The sequence below is a fragment of the Hippopotamus amphibius genome, chromosome X, assembly GCF_030028045.1.
Source record: "Hippopotamus amphibius kiboko isolate mHipAmp2 chromosome X, mHipAmp2.hap2, whole genome shotgun sequence".
In the NCBI taxonomy this organism is placed as follows: domain Eukaryota; kingdom Metazoa; phylum Chordata; class Mammalia; order Artiodactyla; family Hippopotamidae; genus Hippopotamus; species Hippopotamus amphibius.
The window spans coordinates 73432798-73446456 of record NC_080203.1 but is presented as its reverse complement, the minus strand read 5'-3'; the positions used below and the strand labels follow the sequence as shown (position 1 = coordinate 73446456).

The window sequence follows — 13659 nt, the reverse complement described above, 5'->3', positions numbered from 1 at the left end:
ATCAAAAAATACTTGGAGATAAATGACAATGAAAACACGATGACCCAAAACCTATGGGATGCAGCAAAAGCCGTTCTAAGAGGGAAGTTTCTAGCAATACAATCCTACCTCAAGAAACAAGGAGAATCTTGAATAAACAACTTAACCTTACACTTAAAGCAATTAGAGAAAGAAGAACAAAAAAACCCCAAAGTGAAAAGAAGGAAAGAAATCATAAAGATCAGATCAGAAATAAATGAAAAAGAAATGAAGGAAACAATAGCAAAGATAAATGAAACTAAAAGCTGGTTCTTTGAGAAGATAAACAAAATTGATAAACCATAGCCTGACTCATCAGGAAAAAAAGGGAGCAGACACAAATTCACAGAATTAGAAATGAAAAAGTAGTAACAAGCGGTACTGCAGAAATACAGAAGATCATGAGAGAGTACTACAAGCAACTATATGCCAATAAAATGGATAACCTGGAAGAAATGGATAAATTCTTAGAAAAATACAGTCTTCCAAGACTGAAACAAGAAGAAATAGCAAATATGAAGAGACTAATCACAAGCACTGAAACTGAGACTGTGATTAAAAATCTCCCAACAAACAAAAGCCCAGGGCCAGATGGCTTCACAGGCAAATTCTATCAAACATTTAGAGAAGAGCTAACACCTATCCTTCTCAAACATTTTCAAAATAGAGCAGAAGGAGGAACACTCCCAAACTCATTAGACGAGGCCACCATCACCATGATACCAAAACCAGGCAAAGAGGTCACAAAAAAAGAAAATTACAGGCCAATGTCACAGATGAATATAGATGCAAAAATCCTCAACAAAATATTAGCAAACAGAATCCAACAGCATATTAAAAAGATCATACACCATGATCAAGTGGGGTTTATCCCTGGAATATAAGGATTCTTCAATATACGCAAATCAGTCAGTGTGGTATATCATATTAACAAATTGCAGGATAAAAACCATATGATCATCTCAATAGATGCGGAAAAAGCTTTTGAGAAAATTCAACCTCCATTTATGATGAAAACTCTCCAGAAAGTGGGCATAGAAGGAAGTTACCCCAATATAATAGAAACCATATATGAAAAACCAAAAGCCAACCTCATCTGAAATGGTGAAAAATTGAAAGCATTCCCTCTAAGGAAAGGAACGAGACAAGGCTGCCCACTCTCACCACTATTATTTAACATAGTTTTAGAAGTTTTATCCACAGCTATCAGAGAAGAAAAAGAAATAAAAGGAATCCAAATTGGAAAAGAAGTAAAATTGTCACTCTTTGCAGATGACATGATATTAGACATAGAAAACCCTAAAGAAGCTTCAAAAAACCTGTTAGCACTACTCGATGATTTTAGTAAAGTAGCAGGATAGAAAATTAATGCACAGAAATCTCTAGCATTCCTATACACTAACAACGAAAGATCAGAAAGAGAAATTAAGGAAACACTCCCATTTACCATTGCAACAAAAAGAATAAGATACCTAGGAATAAACCTAACTAAAGAGGCAAAAGATTTGTATGCAGAAAAGTGTAAGACATTGACGAAAGAAATCGAAGACGATACAAAAGGATGGAGGGATATATCATGTTCTTGGATTGGAAGAATCAACATTGTGAAAATGACTATCCTACCCAAAGCAGTTTACAGATTCAACACAATCCCTATCAAATTACCAATGGCATTTTTCACAGAACTAGAACAAGCAATTTATGATTTGTATGGAAATGCAAAAGACCCCAAATAGCCAAAGCAATCTTGAGAAGGAAAGATGGAGCTGGAGGAATCAGGCTCCCTGACTTCACACTATACTACAAGGCTACAGTGGTGTTGGCAGTATGGTATTGGCACAAAAACAGAAATATAGATCAATGGAACAGAATAGAGAGCCCAGAGATAAACCCACACACATATGGGCACCTTATCTTTGACAAAGGAGGCAAGAATACACAATGGAAAAAAGACAGCCTCTTTAATAAGTGGTCTTGAGAAAATTGGACAGCTACATGTAAAAGAATGAAATTAGAACACTTCCTAACACCATACACAAAAATAAACTCAAAATGGATTAAAGAGCTAAATGTAAGGCCAGACAGTATAAAACTCTTAGAGGAAAACATAGGCAGAACACTCTATGACAGAAATCAAAGAAAGATCCTTTTTGATCCACCTCCTAGAATAATGGAAATAAAAACAAAAATAAACAACTGGGACCTAATGAAACTTAAAAGCTTTTGCACAACAAAAAGAACAAAATCATAAACAAGACAAGAAAATAACTCTCAGAATGGGAGAAAATGTTCGCCAATGAAGCAACTGACAAAGGATTAATCTCCAAAATATACAAGCAGCTCATGCAGCTTAATACCAAAAAAGCAAATAACCCAATCCACAAATGGGCAGAAGACCTAAATAGAGATTTCTCCAGAGAAGACATGCAGATGGCTAACAAACACATGAAAAGATGCTCAACATCACTCATCATCAGAGAAATGCAAGTCAAAGCCACAATGAGGTATCACCTCACACCAATCAGAATGGCCATCATCGCAAAATCTGGGAACAACAAATGTTGGAGAGGGTGTGGAGAAAAGGGAACTCTCCTGCACTGTTGGTGGGACTGTAAGTTGGTACAGCCACTATGGAAAACAATTTGGAGGTTCCTTAAAAAACTACAAATAGAACTTCCATATGATCCAGTAATCCCACTCCTGGGCATATACCCAAAGAAAACCATAATCCCAAAAGAAACTTGTACCATCATGTTTATTGCAGCACTATTTACAATAGCCAGGACATGGAAGCAACCTAAATGCCCATCAACAAATGAATGGATACAGAAGATGTGGCATATATACACAATGGACTATTACTCAGCTATAAAAAGGGATGAGATGGAGCTATATGTAATGAGGTGGATAGAACTACAATCTGTCATACAGAGTGAAGTAAGTCAGAAAGAGAAGGACAAATATTGTATGCTAACTCACATATACGGAATCTAAAGATGGTACTGATGAACTCAGTGACCAGAACAAGGACGCAGATACAGAGAATGGACTGGAGAACTCGAGGTATGGGAGGGGGCGGGGGGTGAAGGGAAAATTGAGACGAAGCGAGAGAGTAGCACAGACATATATATACTACCAACTGTAAAATAGATAGTCAGTGGGAAGTTGTTGTATAACAAAGGGAGTCCAACTCAAGGATGGAAGATGCCTTAGAGGACTGGGGCGGGGAGGGGGGGGGACTCGAGGAGGGGGGAGTCAAGGAAGGGAGGGAATACGGGGATATGTGTATAAAAACAGATGATTGAACTTGGTGTACCCCCCAAAAAATAAAAAAATAAAAAAAAGACTGTAAAATATCTCATTAAAATTGTTATCTTGGTTATATGTGGCAACTATATTTAGGAAATGTGGGCTAAATAAAATATTAAATTCAAAAAAAACCATTATTATGTAGTCTATAACTCTGCAATCAAGGCAAATCAAGTTACTTCTTTTTTTAGTCTGTCTTCATAATAGCACTCAATATAATAATTCTGATAGCTGAGTCTCAATTCTATATTACCAGAGCTAAATCCTTCTTGCCCTAGTTTGTACATTTCCTTTCACTCTCAATAGAATTGGAGAACAGTTGCTCAATATTATCTATCCTTTCATCTACTTGAAGTCTTTTATTTAAAATTCCTCAATCTTCTCACCTATACCAGTAAGGTAATCCAGTTTCAAAGCTAAATAGGCACAATTTCTATAACCTTCACTCAGGAATCCTCATAAATTAGAATACCACTGCCCCTCTTCTGATCCTTTTATATGTAGGAGATAAATAAGGGCTGCAGGTTGAAAAGTAAGATCTGCCTTGAGGTCTATCTACAACAAATGATGTTTAGAGCAAAGGCCATGGATAGGATAAGACATTAGGGACTGGAGGCAACATTTTATTTGGTTGAAACCAAGATGAATCCGGAGATTACAACTCTCTGGTTTGAAGTAGTAGATGAAATCACAGAGGAAAAAGTTGACAGGCATATCAATGGCATGTTAAAATGCTTGCAGTGTGATATTAAAGGGAAAGGCTAAATTTTAAAAAATAGTAGATGTAGTATATCCTTGTGGAGAAAAATTGAAAAGTGAAAATGGCTAGTTGGTCAATTTTTTGTTTAGTCAAATTTTTAAAGTTTTTTAATACTGTTTTCTGTTTTTAAAATAATAAATATAATGTAAAATAAGGAAGTATTCTTATATCATGGAAAGTTCCTAAAATATAAATCATTCTATAGTGTGATTCTGGAGACAGATTATTAGTAAAATCAAAGTGAAAAATTATCAACCTAGCCCATAACAAATAAGACATCTTAAATTTAGCATTTAAACATGATACAAAGTACATTGTAAAGTCATCTAGAGTTCAACTGCATTCCCAATGGACATGAGGCATACTCATAAAAATGGTGCAGGGAGGGCAAGCATAATGAGATTTTCTTAGAAATTTTGAAAGATCATATCAAAGGAGAACTTTCAAATCATTATCCTAATGTATCATCACTTGTGACACCAAATACAAGGTTTAAGAAAGTATCATAAATCATTACAGAGAATTTACCAAATCTTATCTGAGGAATCTGAATTTTTTGCTTTGTCCATGATTATTTGAAAATGAAAATATTATGATGTTCTGCTACCATAACAAAAATTAAACTGATGCATCTATGATTATTTGAAAATAATAAAATTTTGAGCTTCTGCTGCTACAATTAAAAATAAAAAATACTAAGTGGACATATTCACAGAACATGTCCACCTGAGTTTATTTTACCTTCACAACTAAGGAGAATTTGAGCTCATAGATGAGCTGACTTGCCCAAATGCAGCCATTGGAAAACTTGCACTCAGCTGCTCTAATTTACAAATCTATTTTGAGGTAAATGGTGAGTCAAATTCAGGAAATTCATTAAAGAAATAATAGTAAAGGTCAATGAAGCCAAAGGGAACTGGGAAGAGGAATCTGCCTTTCAGCAATTTGTGGAATTTAAACTAAGGTATTGAATTCATTTCACTAGTCCCTTAGGTCCTTTGTAGTCTGGTACATTAATTATACCCAGTAGATTCATTGTTGCTTTCCATTAGAACCTAATACCAATAATTTTTGTCTATTAATATGCATGGCAACTCTAGACAATTAAGTATATATTATTGAGAAGTTTTAAAGATAACATGATGTCCTATTTGGAAGCTGGGGGAAATTTTTTTTTGGATACTTTAGAAAGAAGGTTTAATAGAAATAAACACAAAGAAAGCATGGACTATTGCAGCCACTTATTGATTTCAGTGCTCTAAGTTATGTGCAAAACAGTTTCCTTCATGTCAATAAAATTCGTTCTATTACACCAGTAATTATTAATCTTTCTCTTGGAAAATCTCTTTTTCTCTTTTGCTGCATATGCCTGATGTTTCCCAATATTGCTTGCCTTTGGGTAACTGGATATTATTTATATAAAAATGATCCAGATGAGAAGAAAGCACACTATAGCCCTCATGCCAAATCTGGCCCTGCTATTTTTTTTTAAGAACTTTTATTGAGATACAGTTGATATACAATAAACTGCATATATTTAAAGTGTACAGTTTGATATTTTTTCTTATTAGTAATGTATATATGGCAATCCCAATCTCCCAATTCATTCCCCCCCAACCAAGAGCCTGGGGGAATTTTAATAAGACAAAAACTATCCCCCATTCCCCAATTCCCAACCTTGCTCCTCATCTCGGTGTAGTAAATCATGAAATTATGCCAATTCTTCCTCCATGATGCCTCTAATTTTGGGTTAGGGTAATATCAGTGGGTTTTGAAACTGAGCAGGATCCTGCAGGGTATTCCCAGGGAGAGAGCCCACCCTCAACACCCCGCCCCCCGCCCCGACCCCATGTCCCCCACCTCTTGTTTGTAGAAAAGCTTTAGCCTCCTAGGCTTTCTGCAAGTTCCAAAGAGAAAATTTCATCATAGAAGTGAGAAAATGCAGAAACAAAGGAATAGTAAAGCAAGACAAAATAATAACAGTTTAGCCATAAAACAAAGTCGAGGACCTTTAGTTTCTCTTCAAGGGCTATAATTATATCCTGAGCCATATCCTTGAATTGTTTTGCAGATACTAAAACCCCCACCAGGTGTAAGAAGTTAACTGCATGCTGACCACAAGTACAAAGACACCAGACTGGATAGAACCAGAAGGTTGATGATATTAACTCCCAAAAACAACACCCTGTTACCTCACCACCAAACAATCAGAAGGATGTACATGAGCTGATCATGCACCCTGCAACCCTGTCCCTCACACTGTCTTTAAAAACCATTCCCTGAAAGCCACTGGGGAGTTTGGGTCTTTTGAGCATGACCTGTGCATTTTCCTTGCTTGGCCCAACGTTGGGCACCTCGTGGTAAATGCTGTACTTTCCTTCACCACAGCCTGATGTGAGTACATTGGCTTTGCTGACATCTGAAGAGCCAATCCAAGGTTGGTCTGGAAACAGTTTCCTAGCCTCAAAAATTACTTCCATGATTACTTCCCTCCATTTAATGGTTCCTGTATATTACCGATGGATTAATCTGACTTTTTAAACATTATTGTCCTGATCAATAGCTCACAATATTGCTCACTACCAAATTCAAATTATTCAAAATGACACATACTATTTCTTTAAATGGTGCTACCATAATCTTATTTCTGTTTCCCTATTCCCCTTCCAAGGTCTCAGTTCCAATCAGTTAAACCTTCAACACAGATTCCATTTTCTGAAAGAAGTTAAAAAGAAATAACTTTTCTAATTATCAATACTTCCATTGCCAAGTATATATCATGTAATGTTTCTGAGCAATACATAGAGAAACAGATACAAATGGCTAAGAAATGAAAGGTAGTTCTTCCTTTTTCTGATTCTAAGTCAATGCTGTATAATATACAGTGAAATCTTGTGCATGTGAAGCCATCACAAAATGCAGTGATTTATAGAAGCAAATTCTAAGAAGCTTGCATATTTAAAGGGGAAAACTAAAGTATTAAAGGCATTTCCTTCGCTCTTACACAGTTGGTAGGAATTTAAATTGGTACAAACACTATGGAGAATAGTATGGAGGTTCCTTTAAAAACTAAAAATAAAACTACAATATGATCCAGTATTCCTACTCTGGGCATATATCTGGAGAAAACCATAATTCAAATGGATGCATGCATCCCAATGTTCATTGCAGCACTACTGACAGTAGCCAAGACATGGAAACAACCTAAATGTACATCAACAGAGGAATGGATAAAGAAGATGTGGTACAAGAAAACTACTAGTGCTAATAGATGGATTTAGTAAAACAGCAGGGTACAAAATTAATGCACAGAAATCTCTTGCATCCCTATACACTAACAATGAAAGATCAGAAAGAGAAATTAAGGAAACACTCCCATTTACCATTGCAACAAAAAGAATAAAATACCTAGGAATAAACCTAACTAAGGAGGCAAAAGACTTGTACGCAGAAAAGTATAAGACATTGACGAAAGAAATCGAAGACGATACAAAAGGATGGAGGGATATATCATGTTCTTGGATTGGAAGAATCAACATTGTGAAAATGACTATCCTACCCAAAGCAGTTTACAGATTCAACACAATCCCTATCAAATTACCAATGGCATTTTTCACAGAACTAGAACAAGCAATTTATGATTTGTATGGAAATGCAAAAGACCCCAAATAGCCAAAGCAATCTTGAGAAGGAAAGATGGAGCTGGAGGAATCAGGCTCCCTGACTTCACACTATACTACAAGGCTACAGTGGTGTTGGCAGTATGGTATTGGCACAAAAACAGAAATATAGATCAATGGAACAGAATAGAGAGCCCAGAGATAAACCCACACACATATGGGCACCTTATCTTTGACAAAGGAGGCAAGAATACACAATGGAAAAAAGACAGCCTCTTTAATAAGTGGTGCTGAGAAAATTGGACAGCTACATGTAAAAGAATGAAATTAGAACACTTCCTAACACCATACACAAAAATAAACTCAAAATGGATTAAAGAGCTAAATAAATGTAAGGCCAGACAGTATAAAACTCTTAGAGGAAAATACAGGCAGAACACTTTATAACATAAATCACAGCAAGATCCTTTTTGACCCACCTCCTAGAATAATGGAAATAAAAACAAAAATAAACAACTGGGACCTAATGAAACTTAAAAGCTTTTGCACAACAGGGGCTTCCTAGGTGGCACAGTGGTTAAGAATCCGCCTGCCAATGCAGAGGTCACGGGTTCGATCCCAGCTCCAGGAAGATCCCACATGCCACGGAGCAACTAAGCCCGTGTGCCAAAAAAAAAAAAAAAAAAGCTTTTGCACAACAAAAGAAACCATAAACAAGACAGGAAAACAACTCTCAGAATGGGAGAAACTATTCGCCAATGAAGCAACTGACAAAGGATTAATCTCCAAAATATACAAAGAGCTCATACAGCTCAATATCAAAAACTCCAAACCAAAAATAGGCAGAAGACCTAAGTAGACATTTCTCCAAAGAAGACATACAGATGGCTAACAAACACATGAAAAGATGCTCAACATCACTAATCATTAGAGAAATGCAAATCAAAGCCACAATGAGGTAACACCTCACACCAGTCAGAATGGCCATCATCAAAACATCTAGAAACAATAAATGCTGGAGTGGGTGTGGAGAAAAGGGAACCCTCCTGCACTGTTGGTGGCAATGTAAATTGATACAGTAACTATGGAAAATGGTATGGAGGTTCCTGAAAGAACTAAAAATAGAACTACCATATGACCCAGTAATCCCACTACTGGGCATATACCCAGAGAATACCATAATTCAAAAAGATACATGTACCGCAATATTTATTGCAGCACTATTTACAATAGCCAGGACATAGAAGCAACTTAAATGCCCATCAACAGATGAATGGATAAGGATGATGTGGCACATATATACAATGGAGTATTACTCAGCCATAAAAAGTAATGAAATTGAGTTATTTGTAGTGAGGTGGATGGACTTAGAGTCTGTCATACAGAGTGAAATAAGCCAGAAAGGGAAAAACAAATACCACATGCTAAGACATATATATGGAATCTAAAAAAATGGTACTGATGAACCCAGTGACAGGGCAAGAATAAAGGTGTAGATGTAGAGAACGGACTTGAGGACAAGGCAGGGGGGGAAGGGGAAGCTGGGCAAAATGAGAGAGTAGCGTTAACATATATACACTACCAAACATAAAATAGATAGCTAGTGGGAAGCTTCTGCATAACACAGGGAGATCAACTTGATGATAGATGATGACCTAGAGAGATGGGATAGAAACGGTGGGAGGGAGGCTCAAGAGTGAGGGGATATGAGGATATATGTATAAATACAGCTGATTCACTTTGCTGTACAGCAGAAACTGGCACAACAGTGTAAAGCAATTACACTCCAATGCAGAGCTGCAAAAAAAAAGATGTGGTACATATATACAATGGAATATTACTCAACCATAAAAAAACAGTGAAATAATGCCATTTGCAGCAACATGGATGGACCTACAGGTGATCACACTAAGTGAAGTAAGTCAGACAAAGATAAATAACATATGATATGACTTATATGTGGAATCTAAAAGATGATGCAAATGAATCTGTTTACAAAGCAGAAACAGACTCACAGACTGAAACTTATGGTTACCAAAGGGGAAAGGTGGCAGGGGGAGGGATACATTAGGAGTTTGGGATTAACATATACACAGTACTATATATAAAATAGATAATCAAGAAGGACCTACTGTATAGCACAGGGAACTCTACGCAATTCTGTAATAACCTATATGGGAAAAGAATCTGAAAAAGAATAGATATATGTATACATATAACTGAATCACTTTGCTGTACACTTGAAACTAACACAACATTGTAAATCAACTATATTCTAATATAAAATTTAACAATACAAAAAATTACAATAAAAAATAGTAGCTTCCTTAAGTGTTTTACTCACTTTCATGCCTTCTTAAATGGTGTACACTGTTCAATTAACTTTATAACATTACAGGAATTTAGAGGTAACTTTTTCTAATATCTCATCAGATCCTTGGATTTGTTCTACAGTGTCTTTGTTAGATGGTTTTTTACTTTGTGCCTGAAAATATCTGGTATGAGGAAACTACTTGAAGCAAAGTTATTTATTTTCAGAAAACTTAAATATTAAAAATATTTTCCTCATATTCAACAGAAACCTGTGCTTCTTTCAGCTTTGACCCCACTATTCCTAATCCTCCCTCCTCCACAAAACAAGTTTTCTCTCTTATCTGGTGCCTCCAAATCACTGTAAAAGTTTATGATTCTCTTTAATTATGAACATATCTTTTCGCTATCAAATGTCTCATATTGCTACGATATGACCCAGTTCCCACTATCCTTTATTATGGTCAACTTTTTTAGTTTATCAGACATAAAAAGCAGATAACCATGCATGTTAGAATTATATGTGAAGGGACTTCCTAGGTGGTGCAGTGGTTAAGATTCTGCCTGCCAATGCAGTGGACATGGGTTTGATCCCTGCTCCAGGAAGATCCCACATGCCGCAGAGTAACTAAGCGCATGTGCCACAACTATTGAGCCTGTGTGCCGCAACTACTGAAGTTCGTGCACCTAGAGCCTGTGCTCTGCAACAAGAGAAGCCATCCAATGAGGAACCCGCACACTGCAATGAAGAGTAGCTCCCACTCACCACAACTACAGATAGCCCGTGTGCAGCAACGAAGACCCAACACAGCCAATAAATTAATTAATTTTAAAAAGACTGCTTTAAAAAAAGAATTATATGTGAAATAAGTCAAAAGACAAGTAAATGATGAAGGGCTGCTTCTGAGAAATTAAAAATGGGCTCAGTGACACCTTAATTGTGTAGTGTCATGATCTTCTTGGTTCCAAACTGTTAAAATGGTTCCAAATAAATTGACCTGGAATAGACTCTTAAAACAAACAGACAAACAAACATGATGTAGGACACTCAATATTAAACCAGAATAGCCTTTGGTGAAATGGAATGGGTGATTAACCTAGATTAGCCTTAAAACAATTTTGTCCAGGATGGGCTTTTTTTTTTCTCTTTTGTATTCACAATGTATAATAATTAAAATTAATGTGATTAAAAAAAACCTATGTCTTTCAACTCTCTTCTCTGTATTTTAGACATATCCCCCTACCTTCTCCCTATTTACCAATTAACCAACCTATTGTGAAAAGCAATTGCATTTGAAAAGAAATGTCACAGTTTCCACTCAGTAGAAATAGAGCTGGAGAGCTAGAATTTGGCAGAATGTCTAAGACTTTCTAAAAAAGAGGAAGCCCTGACAGAGTATTACAGCTTCTTCCACAAGGCTAACTCAGTAATGAAGGTGGGTACATGAGATTATGATACCTTTTTCCCCCAATTTTATTAAGAAATAGACATACATCACTGTGTAAGTTTAAGGTGAACAGCATGGTGGTTTGATTTACATATATTGTGAAATGACTACCACGATAGGTTTAGTTACCATCCATCATCTCAAATAGATATGATAAAAATAAAAGAAAAAAATTTTCCTTGCGATGAGAACTCAGGATCTACTATCTTAAAAACTTTCCTACAGGACACGGAAGTGACTACGAACAGGAAGAGGACAAAAAAAAATAACCGTCTGCAATGCCGAGCCGAACGGGACCCGCAGCCACCATGAACAGCAAAGGTCAATATCCGACGCAGCCAACCTACCCGGTGCAGCCTCCTGGGAATCCTGTGTACCCTCAGACCTTGCATATTCCTCAGGCTCCACCGTATACTGATGCTCCACCTGCCTACTCAGAGCTCTATCGTCCGAACTTTGTGCACCCGGGGGCAGCCACAGTCCCCACCATGTCAGCTGCATTTCCTGGCGCCTCACTGTATCTTCCATGGCCCAGTCTGTGGCTGTTGGGCCTTTAGGTTCCACAATCCCCATGGCTTATTACCCAGTTGGTCCCATCTATCCACCTGGTTCAGCAGTGCTGGTGGAAGGAGGGTATGATGCAGGTGCCAGATTTGGAGCTGGCGCTACTGCTGGAAACATTCCTCCTCCTCCCCCTGGATGCCCTCCCAATGCTGCTCAGCTAGCAATCATGCAGGGAACCACTGTCCTCGTAACTCAGTGGAAGGGAAACTTCTTCGTGGGTGGCTCAGATGGTGGCTACACCATCTGGTGAAGAACCAAGGCCACCTCTGTGCCGGGAAAGACATCACATACCTTCAGCACTTCTCACAATGTAACTACTTTAGTCATATTAACCTGAAGTTGCAGTTTAGACACATGTTGTTGGGGTGTCTTTCTGGTGCCCAAACTTTCAGGCACTTTTCAAACTTAATAAGGAACTATGTAATGGTAGCAGTACCTCCCTAAAGCATTTTGAGGTAGGGGAGGTATCCATTCATAAAATGAATGTGGGTGAAGTAGCCCTAAGGATCTTCCTTTAATTACTCCGGGGTAATACTGTACCATACTGGTCTTTGCTTTTAGTAATAAAACATCAAATTAGGTTTGGAGGGAACTTTGATCTTCTTAAGAATTAAAGTTGCCAAATTATTCTGATTGGTCTTTAAGCTCCTTTAAGTCTTTGATTTATATTACTTGTTATAAATGAACCACATTAATTGTCTGCCTTTTCCTTTCCTTCCTTTGCCCCACGTCCTACCCTCAACCCTCGTCTTCCGTTCTTTCCCGCCAATCTCCATTGAATCAATGGTGCAGGACAGAAAGCCAGTCAGACTAATTTCCTTCTCTCCCTGCACTTCCCCCGACTTGTCATCTTTTAACTAGTCTTTCACAAAGGGTCCCCTGAAACCCCCTCTGTGCCCCAAGCACAGACCCCATTACTTCTGCTTTTGCATCTCCTCAGGCAAAAGTGGAGGGTGCCTTTTGGGACTCTCCTTGGTAGGTTGTCTCTTCATACATGAACCAAACCCAGATTTGCTTTTGTGCCAGAAAAAGTGAGCTTTGTTTTAATAAAGGATATCAATGCAAACTATCGTAAACAGCAGTTTGTTTATAATTTGAGGGGCAAGGAGGAGGATGCATTTAAAATCCTGATGACTGTAGAGCCAAATTAAGGGGAGTTTTCAGATCAAAAGTTGGTTACCATTTCCTGTCAGTGTCAGATGCAGCCACTCATGGCTTTCAACAATTCCTAAGCTGGGTTAATGGGGTGGCATTGTGAACGCCTCATGACTAAGTGACTTGAGTCCAGTGAAATCTCATTAGGGTTAAGACTATTTCAGGAATCCTTAATATTTTGATTTTTGTTTTCTAAAATTGGATTTTATTTTATTTTATATTATAATTTCAGTTCATCTAAATTTTGTGTTCTGTACATGTGATGTTTGACCGTACCATTGACAGTTATGGAAGTTCAGCGTTGTATGTCTCTCTCTACACTGTGGTGCACTTAACTTGTGGATTTTTTATACTAAAAATGTAGAATAAAGACTATTTTGAAGATTTGAATAAAGTAATGAAGTTGCATTACACCTCAAAAAAAGAAAACGTTCCTACATATAACACCGCAGTGCTAACTACAGTCATCACATTG

General features: G+C 37.3%; 1 pseudogene; it reads left to right on the top strand.

Moving 5' to 3' along the window:
- Nucleotides 1-11724: 11724 nt before the first annotated feature.
- Nucleotides 11725-12387, top strand: LOC130842098 (DAZ-associated protein 2-like; annotated as a pseudogene).
- Nucleotides 12388-13659: the final 1272 nt, after the last annotated feature.